A 16,833-nucleotide genomic window follows, 5' to 3' on the forward strand; every position below is an offset into this window, starting at 1 on the left:
TATGAACAATACACCAATGTTTGCGTACACATATACTGTTGATTTTTGTTTGTTTTAATTTCGCTCTAAGCTACACGAGAGCTATCTACGCTAGCCGTCCCTAATTTAGCAGTGTAAGACAAGAGGGAAGACAGTCATCACCACTGACCGCAAACTCTTGAACTATTCTTTTATCAACGAATAGTGGGACTGATCGTACATTATAACGCATTCGTGGCTGAGAGGGAAAGTATGTTTGGTGTGATGGTGATTCAAACCCGCGACACTCAGATTACAAGTCGAGCGACTAAACTACACGGCCATGCAGGGCGTGTTGGTTCTTATACAGTACTCGACAATCTTCTACGTCTTTAGTGAATAGGCGTGAATTTCGCAATACAGATTTAACAGTATAAGGTATGTACATTTCTGAATATATAATTTAACTTAAACAAACATCAATATGAAAACACGTATATGATAGTAAATCCGTTACAGTGATGTACTACTCATATTATCAGATGCCTAGGATTGTTTATATATCTATTGCAAGTAATCATACATGTTAACAGTTTGTATGTCAAAGATTGACTTATTTTTACATGCATATTATGAAGCCAACTTGTTAAGACAAATTAAAAATATAAATACACTGATGCTACCCAACTCATTGATTTAGTTTCCTTCATACCACATCGTGTGTTTTATTCTACTTGAGTGTAAGTGCCGACAAATAGCGTATACGTACGCCGTCCCTACATCTACGTGAAGCCCAAGAAAAATTGCCTGCGCGAATACTTCTTGTTAGTAAGATATAAATACGTATTTAATATTCTGTTCATACTGTGAAGAAAGATTATATCGTAAACCGTGTCACAGTAAGTTGAAGTTAAATTTAATTGTAAGTCTTGGAGTTTTGAATTTCTGTGAGAAACTTGACGTAGAACGTATTTTTGTAGTAATGAAGAATCTTCACGACTACATAGGTTTTATTCATTTTATGAATTAAAGTTTAGATGACCTAAAATTCTTACTATAATATTATAGTTACTTAGTAAATTTTCCGATGAAGTGCTAAGAGCGAACTAAACTTTAAAAGTAGCTATGAAAAACTATTATTCAACAAGCAAGTACATGTTATTCGAAATATGTGTTACCTATACATTTAGATATTAAGTGCAATATAGATTTGAATAAGCAACTGTTTGGGTCAAGTATTTAAATCAACGAAGCTATGACAGCTAGGAAAACAATCTGGTGTTTACAATGCTGCAAAAACTGGACTTAGGACATTAAAAGATTTGACAAATCAGACCTGTACAGTCCAAATAATCTTGAGCGCGAATTTGGCGTTTATTTGCTTATATTTCTCAGGACAATTTTAAATTTAATGGAGCCCTTATAAGCGTCTTAAAAAAGTGATAAATTAACTAAGTTTGTATATTGGACTAGAGTTTATGGAGGATCACATACAGAAATATCGATGTTTTAATATTTTCTATGTTAATAAATAAATGAAATTAAGAATATACGTTATAAAAAACAATAATTAACAAAGTGTAAAGACAAGTTACAAATCTCTTTCAAAATTTGGCAATAAAAGTTTTTTACATAAATATGTTTAATAAAGAGGCATATTAAATAACTTAGATAAATCATGCATGCATGCTACGTTTTATATTTTATGGGCATATTTTGATCATAGGCATTAAGTATCAAAGTATGAAATTTCACAAGTTAGTGCACTTATGTGATGAAATAGTTGTTGCTTATCAAGCCTTGTTACATTTAAAACGCAGGCGTACCCTGGCGCTTAAGGAGCCAACCTGCGAATTAGGAGGTCCAAGGATCAAGTTAGCGGTATGCTGCTGAATACGCTACGTACTTTCAATTATTGGCGCTTTATAGACACGACAGTTAACAGTAACCATGCAGCGGCGGGTGCTGTTAACTGTTCAAATTCAGGACGGCTCTGCCTGAATCTTGGAGTGTATGATATTTCTGTTTAATTCATGTGTCTAAGATGTTCTGTTCATGTTAAAAATACCACACATAGAGTTTTTAACTTCAACTAATAATATTTATCCAAATTTGTCAGAATTATTTCATATTTTCTCTGATCTGTCTCAGTAACTCCTATACAACTGAGATACAACTGTCTTGAATTATGTTAATGTTCTATAGTACTTCTCTTTTTTAATAAATATAATATAGATATAGTATTTAAAAAATAAGGGTTTATTTTTAAGGGAACACATTAGTAAACACCTGTTACAAAAATAACATTATTAGCTTATCCAAAATGCTTCGTCATATTCCTATTTATTCCATACCAGAGTAACATCGAACTTTTAATAATAATAATAAAAGGATTAAATAACACTGTAAAACACTATATTTGTTTTTTTACGTGATGAAATACTTGTGCTCTCCTATGTCTCCACAGTAAATCTGAGGACTTATAAAGCTAAAAGTCAAGTTGACACAACAACTTGAATTAATCCATTGTGTAGCTATGCTTATAAAATAAAATTAGACAGACATTATAATTGCTAATGTAGGATGTTTGCTATGTTTTGAATCACTTTGAAATAGTATAATACAAGTACTTGTTAAGTTAGTAACATTTATTTTATATATAACAAAGATTTTGGGCAATGTCTTGAAAGCTACTGTTACACCTCATCATGATATTGTTTTGAATCTTGATAAAATTAAGATTGGTGAGATAGAAACGAGATTTTCATTTTCATAATCTGTAACACTACACTTTGAAATTTTTCAACAAACGGTAACATAAAACATAGGAAATTCAAACAGATGTAGGACCACAAATATTACTACATGTTTATCTAAGTATGATGATTAACCTTGTATATTTAATATGTTAAATTAGTCTAGAATAGCGATATTTTATAGAAAGATCAACGAGATTCGCCCACCTTTTTGAGCCGTTGATGAAAATGGTTTTCACTTGCCAGCTTAAATGTTTGAGTTAGAATAGGTTTAAGCAAACAGAGAAATCGTACTGAACACTCACAACTAAAATTTAATCTTACAAGTGTTTCAATAAGATATATCATTTCAATTATCTCTCTTTATATATGTATCCTTATTTTATTCAGGTTTTTATCGACTTTTTAAAAAGTAAAAAAGAGGTTTCATAGTTTGCAAGTCTTCTTTTTACATACTCATAAATAGTTAAAATACTTAATAGTCTTGTTGTGTAAATTATGCCATTGTAAGTTCTTGAACACTGTAATTAAAGTATTGAAATAACAGACGTAGCTTTAGGTGAAATTTAACGAAATCCTCTAATGAAATTATAAAGAATACTAATATTTCTACTTCATGTTCCTTTTCCTAACGAATCTTTATAATGCATGTATACGTCTAATAATAGTGAACATGTGTACATTTCTAATGCTAGAGTGGTTGACGGATGAAAGCAAATACAGCTTAATTAAAAAGAAATTATTGTTGTGTTATAGCTTACTTTTCCATTTATTTAGGGATTCTTTACGGTCCACTTTTTAAATATACATTCATACATACATATATACAAAGAGAGAGAGAGATTTATAATATCCGTGCCTTACTATGAAAATAATTACAGTGCTTTGGAAGAAAGAAGTCAAGTAACTAAGATATTTATGACAAAAGTATTAAGGCTCTCTGTTGCTTCCCTAATTTAAACTAGTGACAAGAAAGAAAGCAACCGATAATTAGTATTCTACCAGCTACCTTCCTCAATAAGGAATTTCTTCTTTAACTCTTATAACGCATCCACGACTTAAAATATTATTTGGTGTCGCATGTATTAGAAACGCGTTCGCTAATTCCGAAATCTAGAGTTTTACCACAGTTCCAACCCGCGACCAAGTGATATTGTTTCGTAGGAGTTTAATGTTTGAAACTCTCGTAGCTTAGCAAAGCTTGAAAGATACTCAGTATAAAATATGACACATCGAGTGAAATCTCAAAAACACGATAAATTCATTTGTAACCAGCCTCATATAAAAGAAATTTAATAAATTACGTCCAAAAAGTTGCGTTAATGAATAATTTACCCAGTTAAGCTTGAAGAAACGTTATATATATGTTTGAGTGTGTGTTTTATTATAGTTTAGAAGTGTGTGTGTGTGTGTGTTCTTATAGCAAAGTCACATTGGGCTATTTGCTGAGCCCACCGAGGGGAATGTAACCGCTGATTTTAGCTTTGTGAATCCGTAGACATACCGCTGTACTAGCGTGGGGCATATTTTAGGAAGTTAACAAATTTTACCGTTTGTTTTATCATTGAATCAAATAGTGTTTCCTGTAAATTTAACGCAAAAATTCATAACATGTTCAATATACATGTACATACGAATATATTAGTTGAAATTCTTTTTATTTATTATTGGAAAACTTACTGGGCGAAGGGTTTGGGAAGACAGTGGAGTCCATAAGACAGAGGTAGTGCCTTGAGGGTTGTGCAAAACTGATATTTTGTTGATAATATTTTTTTATAGTGATTAGGCTGAAAAACGTAATATGTTATAATTTGTATTAAATGTGATAAAAACTCTTTTCTATAAGCTTACAGAAATTATTAATTTTTCCAAATCTTTAGGAGTGTTTTGAAATGAATATGTATAACTTAAAAGCACTAATCCAATTTGAATGTCCAATCTAAATTTGACAGCGTTTTCTTGTTTTCAGAAGTTGTTAACACTTAAAGGAATATTGTTTTTAACGGAATGTTTTATTATATTAATATCACCTCTATACGCATCTGATTTTGCTAATATATACCACATATGCAAAATATCCTGAAGAAAAACACTAAAAACTTGTATAATAAGGATGAATTAATAATGACAATTATCTTTATATCCAGAGTCTCCCCCTTTCCCGGATAAAATCTAATCATTCCTGGATTTTTTACTTTTAACTCTTTACACTAAAGTTCTATTTAACTGGATGTATTTGTTACTTCAGGTAACTGTATAATACTTCCCAAATATTTTGGGCATGGAATCGAGTATTTTGTTGTCGCCTATTACTAACAAAATTACCAGATATCGTATCACTACAAAGTAGAGAGCTGAGTAGTTGCAATCTTATTATGCAAACTTTATTAAAATTTATCTTCAGAGGGAGTGAAGGTGTTGATTACCTTTTGCCAATGTTTGTATAATATATCTCGTCTTTGTGCTTCTAACGACATCCTGTACAATGAGCTATCTACAATGTGTCTACCAAACTTCCCCTATTAGGGTATACGTCTTTACTTCTGAATATTGTTCGAAATCGAAATGCATTATAGTTCGAAATGTACGATTAAATACTAAAGCGATTTCATTTTTGGATGTTTAAAAGTTTTATAGATGTTATAAGAGAAGTGTGGATGATTGTTTTGGTTGAATTAAGCACAAAGCAAAACAATGGGCAGTTTTTGCTCTGTACTCCCCAGGTATGGAAACTCAATTTTTAGCGTCTAATATAAGTGTGGTTGAAGGATTAGGGTCCTATTTATCGTTATGTTCTTCCATAAAAGTAACATTCGAAGAAAATCCAAAATTCATTATTTTTTATTACTCCATTATCCAGGAATAATTTTTTTCCCTTGCACAATACTACAGACTTAAGAATGTTGATTAAAATGTGTGTCTGACTTAAACAGTATTTTTGTATATAGTTCTATATTTTATTATGTATATTCTTGATGTTTAATCAAACTCTTCATGCTAACTTTTTATTTATTTCTATACATTTATGCAGCCGTCTTCATCTTCTAGACATTGTTGTTTGATATAAAATGATTGACAAGAACTCTGAGTGAAAGTAAAGAAGGTATAACCAAGTACATCTGTTGAATTCCTTCTCTCATTAGTAGGGTTATTCAGGCTGGCTGGGTTACAGTACACACAAAAAATATTGGCTGAGATGCTCTCTATATTAGCAATTAACAATAGCTATTACAGAGCGAGCTGGATTACTTTGATCAGGTGTAATTTTCATCAGTTTTATTTAAGCCACATCATTATCTCAAACACTGGCCAGTACTTTGGACTCGTAGTCGGAAAGATGTGAGTTCGAGGCTTGTTCGCAATATGTTGTTGTGTCCTTTATAAGACAATATATCAAATACCATAACATAACACTTACCATTTGCTAGAGGGTTCAAGGCCTCTCATGGTTCACAGAGGCCTTATCATACGGACCAATTTCATCTATTGCTCCAGTTACACCTATAGCTGCTCCAACGATAGCCAGTATTTAAAAAAAACCTTGGGATACTCGCCTATGATATCCAACCATGTGTGTAGACTTTGGTCCTCCTAACATGTGATCAAGGTTTTAAACACAGTTTTCAAAAGTAGCGTCTTCCTAGGGGGTCAAGAGCACAAAAATTAATGTCATATTCTGATTTTTAGTGACCCTGAAAACTTGAATGACTTTTTAAACTCCAATAATACTCTCTTGGTAAATGAGCTACGTTATGCAGATAAGACTTCCACCAGGCCGCCCCAAGTTCGATCTTACTAGTTCCACAACTGTAGGAAGAGCTACATATAACGCTACAAGCTGAATTGTTTCAATTTATTCAACAGTATAACAGTTACCCACAGGTAGCTGGGGATGGACTGGCATCCCTTCCAAAAGGATTGTGTTACCATTCTCAACACATGTGCCATTGAACTTTTGAATTAACTCGTTAGTGCCAATACCATTTTTGTACAGAATGGATTTAGTTTAATTTAACGTCAAAATTAGGGTAGGCTTTTAAACACTACATAAATATTTGTCTTAGCACGATATATCATTAATTAGTATTATTTTCTGTAATTAACTCGCAGATTGTTTGTAAGAACAGGAGGTTATCAACCCAATCTTTTTTATCTTGATGCCAAGATACCACAAGGGAGAAAACTACACTAATAATTATTAATACAAATTTCTGAGTGGTAGTAAAGAATGCATAAAAATACGTCAAACAGAAATATAAAACTTATCGCCCAAATTACGTCTTTGTCCTTGGAATATTTGTCTAAGTTGTTAATTAAAGGTTTTCTGTTCCTGTAATTATTGTTGAATAACACAGATTTTATATTAATAAAGCGTTAGTGACAAACAACTAAAAATATGCGAAATAAAAACTATATCTCGTACTATTGCTCTGTATACAGAAGGTATAAAACTTTTACAATTCCGATATCAACTGCGTGGTAACTTAACCTCTATTCTTAGGTAGTAAACATTTCTTTTAAATCAAACATAGCGCACTTGAAAGGTGCTTTTAATGGACTCATATATGTAGGAAGTTTTCGACGACGTGCTAACAAGTTTGATGAAGATCTTCACTAGCAGCTTGAAACGTCGTCCTCAATTTTCTGGACAGTTGAGGTCTATTAACAACACCTTTAAATTATACCTTCCTCTGCTTAAATCTTCTCTCAAGCAAATACAATACAGCACCAAACATTTTCGGCATATAAAGTTTGTATATTCATTAGGACAAAGGTAATAATTCAGAACAAAAACAATAAAAAATAAAACGTATCTTTAGATCGTAGTGGAGATAACATTTATAGTTTTCCTGCCTGAAGGAGTAATAAACTGTTTTTAAAAATCTTGTACAAAACAATGTATAGAGTTAAAATATGCCCTTCAGAAGGAAAAAAATATGGTTGAACAAAATAGCTGGATTTAAAGAAGAGTTTTATTTTTTGTTGATGCACAAATTACCAATTTTGTTTTTGCTTTGTGAAACTTAATATTATATTGTAAAGATTTATAACTTAGAGTTGTTGTGAAATTGTGAAGTGGATATTTAGATTCACTATTGAGGCAAAACTATATACACTTTTTGAGATTAAGGTTGTTTTGTAAAAAACAACACTGATGGTTATCTATAATTTTTAGTGTGTGTTTGTTTTTCTTATAGCAAAGCCACATCGGGCTATCTGCTCAGCCCACAGAGGGGAATCGAACCCCTGATTTTAGCGTTGTAAATCCGGAGATATATCGCTGTACTAGCGGGGGGTATAATTTTTAGTTTTACGCAATGTTTCATATGTTTGTATTACCGCGTTTTTCACTTTCCCTGTATGTGTCCTCCGCTAGTACAGCGATAAGTCTACAGATTTACAACGCTAAAATTAGGGGTTCGATTCCCCTCGGTGGGCTCAACAGATAGCCCGATGTGGCTTTGCTACACAAAACACACACACATCCTCTATGTGTTAAAAAATGGCCGTCGGTATATCTCTGAATTATGTAGCTAACGAGCTACGTTCAAAACCATATAACACTAGAAAATATTTTGTTGCATTTTAAGGCGTAGATGTGTTATAAGAGAAACAGTCAATCCCTTAGCGTAGTTGGCGATTGGTAGGGTACTTCCGATTGGATGACATTCTTCTGGTCAGTAGTTAAAACTTAGTATATGCAACAAAAAGCCGTAGTGACGTTGCCACATATTCAATATTCCATCTATATTTGTAATAATGCTAATTTTTACACAAAGATTAAAAAATGTGAATCGAATGCTAAAATAGAGCAATATTACCGTACCAGACGCTAAGGAACATTTAATAGCAAGAAAATCTCTCCTTTACAAAACAGGAACAGCAAAATATAAACCGTAGAACATCAGTTTGAATCAATAACCCACAATAGCGATAAGTGCTAACTGGCTAAACACAACAACCTAAAAAAAAAGTACTAGAAACTGTATTGTAGTAAATAACTGTAAAGTTCAAAGCACTTCATGTAATAACAGTTACATCGATTTGTTTGAATGATCAAATAATTCTGGTCTCAGATCCCGTTTCAGACGAATAGTGATAGTCTCAGATTATGTTATGTTAATGAAATATGTGTAATAAAATTAGTTTATAATGTTCACTACTGGACTAAAAACTGAGTTTTGTAATATTTTGTTACATGAAAAGTAGAAAAGAGCAATGCGTGATGACGAGAAACCCACTTGAAGTGGTCAACCTGAATATGACCTGGGAAGGTCGAAACGTTGTTATTTGCTTTATTTGTTAAAGTGTTAAAACCTATACTAGTCGTCCTGAGATATAAATCAGCAATACTTCAAGTTAGAAAGTAAACACAAATCATATCATTCAAATTCTTACAAGTTCAAAAGTAGGTGGAATTAATTTACATTAGATAAAAGATAAGTAGTTATAAAAAGCTTCTGTAACATGTACAAAAACTTATCTGAAAAAAAAACTGAACCACACATATATATGTGTGTATGAACTTGTATTCATACGTCATTTACTTTTATATAAAACTCATTAACTTATATTTGTAGTACACAGCATTGTAATAATTGACCAAACATTTCTCCAGACATCTTATGGTAAAAACTTACGTAGCTCTTGATTAAATGTTTTATTTATCTGTATATGCTTTATATGCTGATTACTCCTCTCCCTACTGCGCATTTATTTGCTTGTGTTTATTTGTTTTAAACACAAACCCACACAATGGACTATTTGTCTTGTGTTAATAGCGTTAAATCGACTGGTCCCCAAATATTATCGTTTTAGTCCTTCAAACATATTGCTAAGCCAGCGTTAGTCCAATTAATGAATGTAATATATTAAAATGTATATAAAGAATGCACGTTAGACCCAAAACGCCTGCCCCCCAGTTGCACAGTGGTATGTCTGTGGACTTACACACTAAACACCGGGTTTCGATGCCCGTGGTGGGCAGAGCATAGATAGCCCATTGTGTAGCTTTGTGCTTAATTCTAAACAAAGCCAAAACGCCACCCTTCTATTCAGCTAAAAAAGGCTGTTTGTCCATCATACAAGGCTTAGTGAACTATTTTGATGATCTTGTAATATAGTAACAAAAACACTATGATACCAAGAAACATCTACACTCAAGTAGGCCAACAGCTAATTTAGTGTGTCAAGGTGTGCGAATATGACTCACCTCACTGCGTCACACCCCTATTGGTTTGAGCTAAATTAGGCTGTTTCACGCACGCGCACAAATACACAAGCTTGACGTTTCTACTAAGAGTGCGTATCTCGTCATAACAGTCGATACGTATTTATATATTGATGCCGCGATATGATACGTATTTAGATACGGAAGTTTCATCAATTGTTTGTTATATAGTAGGTCAGTCGTGTCTGTAATTTATTATCTATGTTACTAACATTTTCCTATATTTAAGTGCTTCACACATTAAAGCACTTTTTTAAGTTCTTAGATTTGATCAAATAAATGGTAGCTGGCAAGAGATACAAAATAAAACGAAGATAATATCTGTCTATTACTTTTGTTGTTGTTAATTTGTTATTTACTTCCCACGTAATGTTTTGGTAAAAGAAATAAAGGCAACATGTAGTCGTTAATAGACATCTTCCTTTGTTAAATCAATCATTAATTTTCACCAAAAATACTTTATTATAAATTCTGATTTTTTTTTCTGTACAAAATACTTATAATGTTTACTGAAAGCTTGCCGGATTCGGTGAATATACATAAATCGTATCGTATATGATGATATATCAATAATATCGATACAATCGTGTCACAATTTCACGTATTGTATTTCTGTATCACCATATCTTTAGTTACTACTTACAACATTAGCAGAAAGACCAACACGTAGGTAGAAGTAACTAATCGTAAGAAAATAAAGCTAATAAAAATTATGTTCACCATTATATCACACCACAAATAAACAAACTGCCATATATATATATGTGTATAGTGTTGAGTTTCTCGCAAAGCTGCACAAAACCTATCCCTACTTTGAAGCGACAAACTAGAGAGTAGGAAGCTAGTAACCACAATCCACTACAAACTCGTGGACCTCTGTAACCGAATAAATGAATGTTACCCTTACTTTTACAACGCACCTACAACTTCAGGGTACGGGAAATTTTGGGAGGACGATAACAGAGCGCGAATCACGGAGCCGTTAATACACAGGCCGGGATTTAACAATTGGACCCTTGTATATAGTGTATCTCCTAAATATTAATACACAGCAAAAGTAATAAATCTTTTTGCTAAGAGGAAATTACTGTTTTTCAAACTTGAAATAAACCATCATTTGATAAAGCGCAATGCTATGAAATAATGATATACAGATTCCTGTGAAAACGTTTAAAATTTTCAGAACTAATTGATACCTATATTAATTTCTGCTATTACATTATATTTAGAGAAGTTGACATGCCTACACTATAAAATTACTGTAACACTGTTTTAAAGACTTTGTTCAAAATATTCTAAAGTTGTAATAAAAGTTTTATATTTAGAGTATTGTTTAAATATGTTCTAAATCTCTCTAGGATAGAAAAAAAAATTATAAATAGGGACTTGTCTAATATGTTCTAAAATGGAATGGATGTTATCTAAAATGTTCTAAAGCTAGAATAAAAGTTATACAGTTAGAATCTTTCCTAACAGTTCTAAAGTATAATAGATGTCACTATAGTTACAGTATTTTCTTACATATTGTGGGCTTATTGGATACTTACACGTATTATCAATGTAAGAAACAGCGTTTCAGAAAATAGCTTTTTACTTCACAATAACGATAAGTACGTTGTTTCTATATACTGATCTAGTATATTTATAATATACATTGAAAGGGTCTTTCAAAAACATAAAATAACAGTTCTATTGAGCATTAGGGTCAGCTCGTTCTACTTCAACTCAATGAATGTTTCGTCGAAATAGTATTGATAACTGGTTGAATTTATCTTTCAAAAGTGGAAATGCCTAGAGTAATACATATGTATAATAGAAGCCAACAAGTTGAAGTATACAGTTGTTTAAATTTTGACTTGCACTTCCTTACCTCACAAAAGCCAGAAATGGTTTGAATTCAGCAGAAAGTTAATTGAATGTTATCCTTGTATCTAGAACTGAAACTCATGTTTTCCAGTTGACAAAAAAATTCGATTCTAAATTAGTTGAAAATGCCATTGAAGAAATTGTTTTGATTACCAATAATACTATTTGTGAATTTCTATTCTTTGTTTTTCAAACGGCAATAACCACCCATGATTTTGAAGTGAGTTTAAAGAAAAGTCAACCAGTCAATAACACCCGTATCCTGGAGCAGTTGCTCTTAAAAGAAGAGCATGTTTGACTGTCACTTTTATAATGCGACCAAAATTGAAAGTACAAGAGTTTTTGATAACACAATGTCTTGAAACCTAGACTAAACAGCCCCCAGCCCCATATGAGAATTACCAGGCTAATTTTTATGGAGAGTCGAAAGTAAAACTTTCACATTAATAAAACGACACTTCCGAAAGTGAAACATGAATTATATTTCTCAGCTTAAATCTCATTCGGTTATAGTTGTTCGTCTGGAACTTGTTCTCAGATGACTGATAACTACCAAAACACATGTGTACTTAGTAATATTTGGTAATACGAAGTGTTTTTCTATGGCTGCTAATCTTTTTGGTATACATATCTATATGTACCAACACATAAAACTAATGAGCTCAGAAGCTGGCCTGATACGGATAGTGGCATATTAATAAAATTTGTTGGAATTTTATGATTTATGTGTTAGTATATCTATGTAAGATATTTAATTTGAAGAAACAAATATTAAATTACACAACTGTCAAGTCCGATAATTGGTGGTACAAAGTTAGTTGACGTTATTATACCACCGGTAAAAGGGACGGCAAACTCGTCATACGTCGTAAATGTTGATATAAGTTAATCTAATCCGTTTTATGTGACAACTGATTATTACATTATAATTACTAGATATTCGTATAATGGATGGATAATGTATGTTGGTTGGCCTGGTTAATGAATACTGACATATTCTTGTTATCAGATAAATATCTGAATGTTTGTGAATTGTGGGTAAAATATTTGTATTTGCCTTTCTATTCTTTAAGCGAGTTTGCAGAAGTTTTAGCTGATTACTGTTTGTATACTAATTTTGTCAGAATATCTGTGAACGAAATGGTGTGATATTCATTGCTAGATATTGGGATTTACTATGCCTAATACAAGACAGTTTTTATCAAGTACATTTTCACGTATGTATGTGTCTAAGGCTGATAACTACTAGTATACTGTTTCTAAATAGGGATGGAATCTGTCTGAAATATTTTATTAATGTTGTTAATTGTTTAATTATTACATTTTATAACTGGTAAATGATTTTTCCAACTCACGTCTTTCTGTTGCAGACAAATTAATATTGTATTGATTGGGAATATTTCACCAGTTTTCCTGTGTAAACTTGAAAGAATTCGCCCATTAGACAAATGTGAATTATACTTTTATTCGAAGTGTTAAGCTTTTACTTTTCTGTAATTATATAAATAAACTGTAAGTTAGGTAACTACAGTGTTAGTGGCTTTACTGCGTCAGTACCTCGTACAATGGAAAAAGATGTCTATATAGATTACACGGTCTGTTATCAACTGCATGGTTTTATTGTGGTATGTTTTAGATAAGAAGTCTGTGAAGCTTATGCAATAAAATTAACATTCCCCTTGTTTTTACCGATGGCATGTACTGTTTCCAGCAGATATACAGATAACTTTTCAGGTGAATAACTGCTGATGTTTAACGTTGAAATCCTTACTCAACACGACACCGATCAACTCCTACACATAAATAGTATGCATTATTAATAAACACAAAAACTTTAGGGCAGAAAAAGTGAACCTTCCAATTTAGCTTGAGTCCTACGATATGGGATAATTTGTATATATGCGTGTTAATATGGCATGACTGGAAAGGTTCCAAAGAAAGTACCATTTGCCTCCCCCACACAAAATTTTGTCTAGATCTTTTTTAGGATTATAGCAGTTAATAAGCTTTTCTGATAAGAAGACTAGATCATAACTCCTTTTCGCGGAGATTACAAGCGGTTTGTGTGTTAAAGTTGTGCATTTCCAAGTTAATGACTTCAACATATAGATACATCACCAGTAGGTTTGTATATAAAACTATTTTGAATAGTAACTTTCAATGTTTTTACTGTTTAACTGATTAAAGGTTAAGATTTCTTGAACAGGTTACTAGATTATTAAACTAAGCATTAACGATTATTTCTCTGTTTATTTTTTCATTTTTAAGTGAATGATTATTTGGAGGCATTTTACTGCAAATTAATGCAAATTATTTTATTATTATTATAATTGATATTGGTAATACAAATTTATTCATTTTATGTGCCATTGTTGACATAAAACAACTCTTGAAACTGTGGTCACCGAAACTCGCAATTATTATAAATTTTTAGGTTTGTAATAGAAAACACTATTCTGTTTGTTTGTTTTGCTTGTTTGTTTTCATTTTGTAATCTCTGTAACTGTTCTTCACTAACGAGCTCACTTGGTTTTTAGTATAATGTATATCAAATTCACAGTTTTGTTAAAGTTTAATGAGTAATAAAGCATTTATTGTATCAAGATGAACTAATACTTAACAATGAAACGTCATTTCATGTGTCTAATGTTTATGCTTGACATCAATTTTTATAGACTTGGATGGTTGGACCTAATCAGCGATGGCTGATACTGCATCAAGCTGGAAAAACTGTTTGCTTCCGATGCAAAAAGAAACCTACAGGCTTAGGACGTTATCGCACGGCCTAGAGTGTTGTCGCACGAGTTCAGTGAGACAGAGGCCTGTAGACATATGGTAAAATAGGGATATTAGGAAGGCTCATATGGTGAAAATAATCTTGAGCTTCATCTCGATAAGCAGGAAAAAAAAAAACCCAAACAGCCTGACAGAGAATGTGTAGACTAGTTATGGTAACCTAGGGACTTCGAGCCGAAACACAAACAATGTGCACAAATAGTGACAAACAAAGTAACTGAAACAACTAAATTGTTATGATGCCGTAGCTAATTATAGAAAATTGTTTGTATCTTAGAATCACCTTTAAGAGTTCTGCCAGTTTGTCAGCAATAGATAGAGCAAATATAATGAAGTTGACATGCTGTTACATAGTGTTCTTTATTTTCACTCATAAGTAGTAGCTTAGCAGGCTTACGACTTTGTGCTTAACAACAACCAAACCAAATCATTCATAAGTTCTTAAAATTGTACTGATGTTTCTAAATATGGCAATGCTCATTATTATCTGTTTTTAGAGATTTAGGGGTATAAACGTTTTTTTATGAGTATGGCACACAAAATGATTAAGATAATTGTATTTTATGTTATTTGCAAAGATAGTTAAGTTATCTGTTTATATTGAAATAAAGACCAGACGAAAGACAGTCCTATCACCATCATTTACGCTAAGAGACTGACTGTCATTCTTTAACGCACCCGGGGAATATGTTGTGTTATAGCACAAATTCAAAAGCGGTTACCTAACTCTGAAACCCGGAACTTTCCTACAGGGACAATTCACGCCCTACTTAGATATAAAAAAATAGTTGAATTACATTTATGAGCATGTAGATTTATTGCCATATTTTATTAATACATTAGCTGAAAGCACTGTATCACACATTCCCTAGGGAACCTCCAATGAAGTGCACTCTGAAATCGTCGAAGAAAAAACTGATTTTGTATACCGTACTATGTTTGATTTACTACAATTCTATTTCATAATCGGATTGGTTCCTGTAAATTCAGTGCAATAATTATAGGAAAGATACATAGAATAACTACACTAATACTCTCTAACTTAATATTATTTCAGTATAAGTAATAATGCACCATTCAAAGCCAGCTGTTTAAGAAATGTTTTGCAAAAAAAATTGACAAAAATCCTAATTGTTAGCATACATAAGACCTGTATACTGTCAGAATATTGTCATAAAACTATAGTAGTTTCTCAACACCGCATGTACTTGTATATATAGAGAGACTGAAGTTAGTAGTTTTTATTTAAAAATGATGTGTATACGCACAGAGAGTGCAGAACAATCTTAAATTAAATAACGAAAAACAAACTGTTGAAAGCTTCTGTAAGAATCGACAAAGTAATTACTTCTGCTCATACGTTCATACAATTAATTCATTTGGAGTAATTATACAATTTAATACAGAGAAAACAAATGATTACATAACTTTCTGAGACGCTAGGTAAACGCAAGGAGTTAATCGGTTTTAAAATGTTGTTTATGATTACAGTTACGAAAGCTATTTCTCTTGGCTTCATACACAGTTTCGAAACACCTTTAAACATATATTTTCCTACACCAGAAACGCAAAGTCAACCTAATAGCATGTGAGAAGACCCATAAGACTTACCAGAACCGACAAAACAAATCTTCAAAACATGGCCTTAATACTGTCAACATACACAAGTTAGCATGCTGAACAACAAGAATTACAAACAAGACTACGATCCCACCTTTAACTCAGTTCATATTCGAGGTTAAATAGTTTAAATAAGTAAACAAAACTGTTTACTTATATATTGTGTTGATAATGGTAGATGTGTATATAACATTTCATAATGAGATATAACTTACTTGACAATTCACTTTCTGAGGATTGGACTTGAATTCCTCTGTTTCATGTAGCAAATAATTTGTGTTCATACAACCGCTGAGCTCGCGTATTAAGAGTATGCATAGTTTAAAACAGATTTATACAAACACAGCCAAACTACAACTTGGCTTAATAAGGTTAGGTTGGTGAGGTGGTTGAGTATCTCAGCCGACTAGAGCAGTGCTTGGTTATACGAATAAACAAGCCGTAGCATGAAGTTACAGTTGCTTCCCTTCTCGACTTCCACCAGGCTTACTTCTGTCACCTTTTGCTGGACGAAGTTGCAGTCACACCCCCCTGCAGCACTCTCAAACCAGGTCCCACCAGCTTGACGCAACGGTAGCTAAGTGGGTGACGTATGTGACGGAGGTA

The 16,833-nt window shown here is 32.4% G+C and overlaps 1 protein-coding gene across 5 annotated transcripts in view; it reads right to left on the reverse strand.

Moving 5' to 3' along the window:
* LOC143252888 (GATA-binding factor 5-B-like) overlaps positions 1 to 16,795 on the reverse strand; it is a 102,015-nt gene extending 85,220 nt beyond the window's left edge. For 3 of the 5 annotated variants that reach the window (XM_076505702.1, XM_076505704.1, XM_076505703.1), the window contains exon 1: positions 16,443 to 16,792. The gene's annotated coding sequence lies outside the window, so the exon portion shown is untranslated. Of the gene's footprint in view, positions 1 to 16,442 lie in introns of all 5 variants that reach the window. The other 2 variants (XM_076505707.1, XM_076505709.1) reach the window with 2 other exon arrangements.
* Positions 16,796 to 16,833: the final 38 nt, after the last annotated feature.

Source organism: Tachypleus tridentatus, chromosome 6 (genome assembly GCF_004210375.1).
Source record: "Tachypleus tridentatus isolate NWPU-2018 chromosome 6, ASM421037v1, whole genome shotgun sequence".
Lineage (NCBI taxonomy): Eukaryota > Metazoa > Arthropoda > Merostomata > Xiphosura > Limulidae > Tachypleus > Tachypleus tridentatus.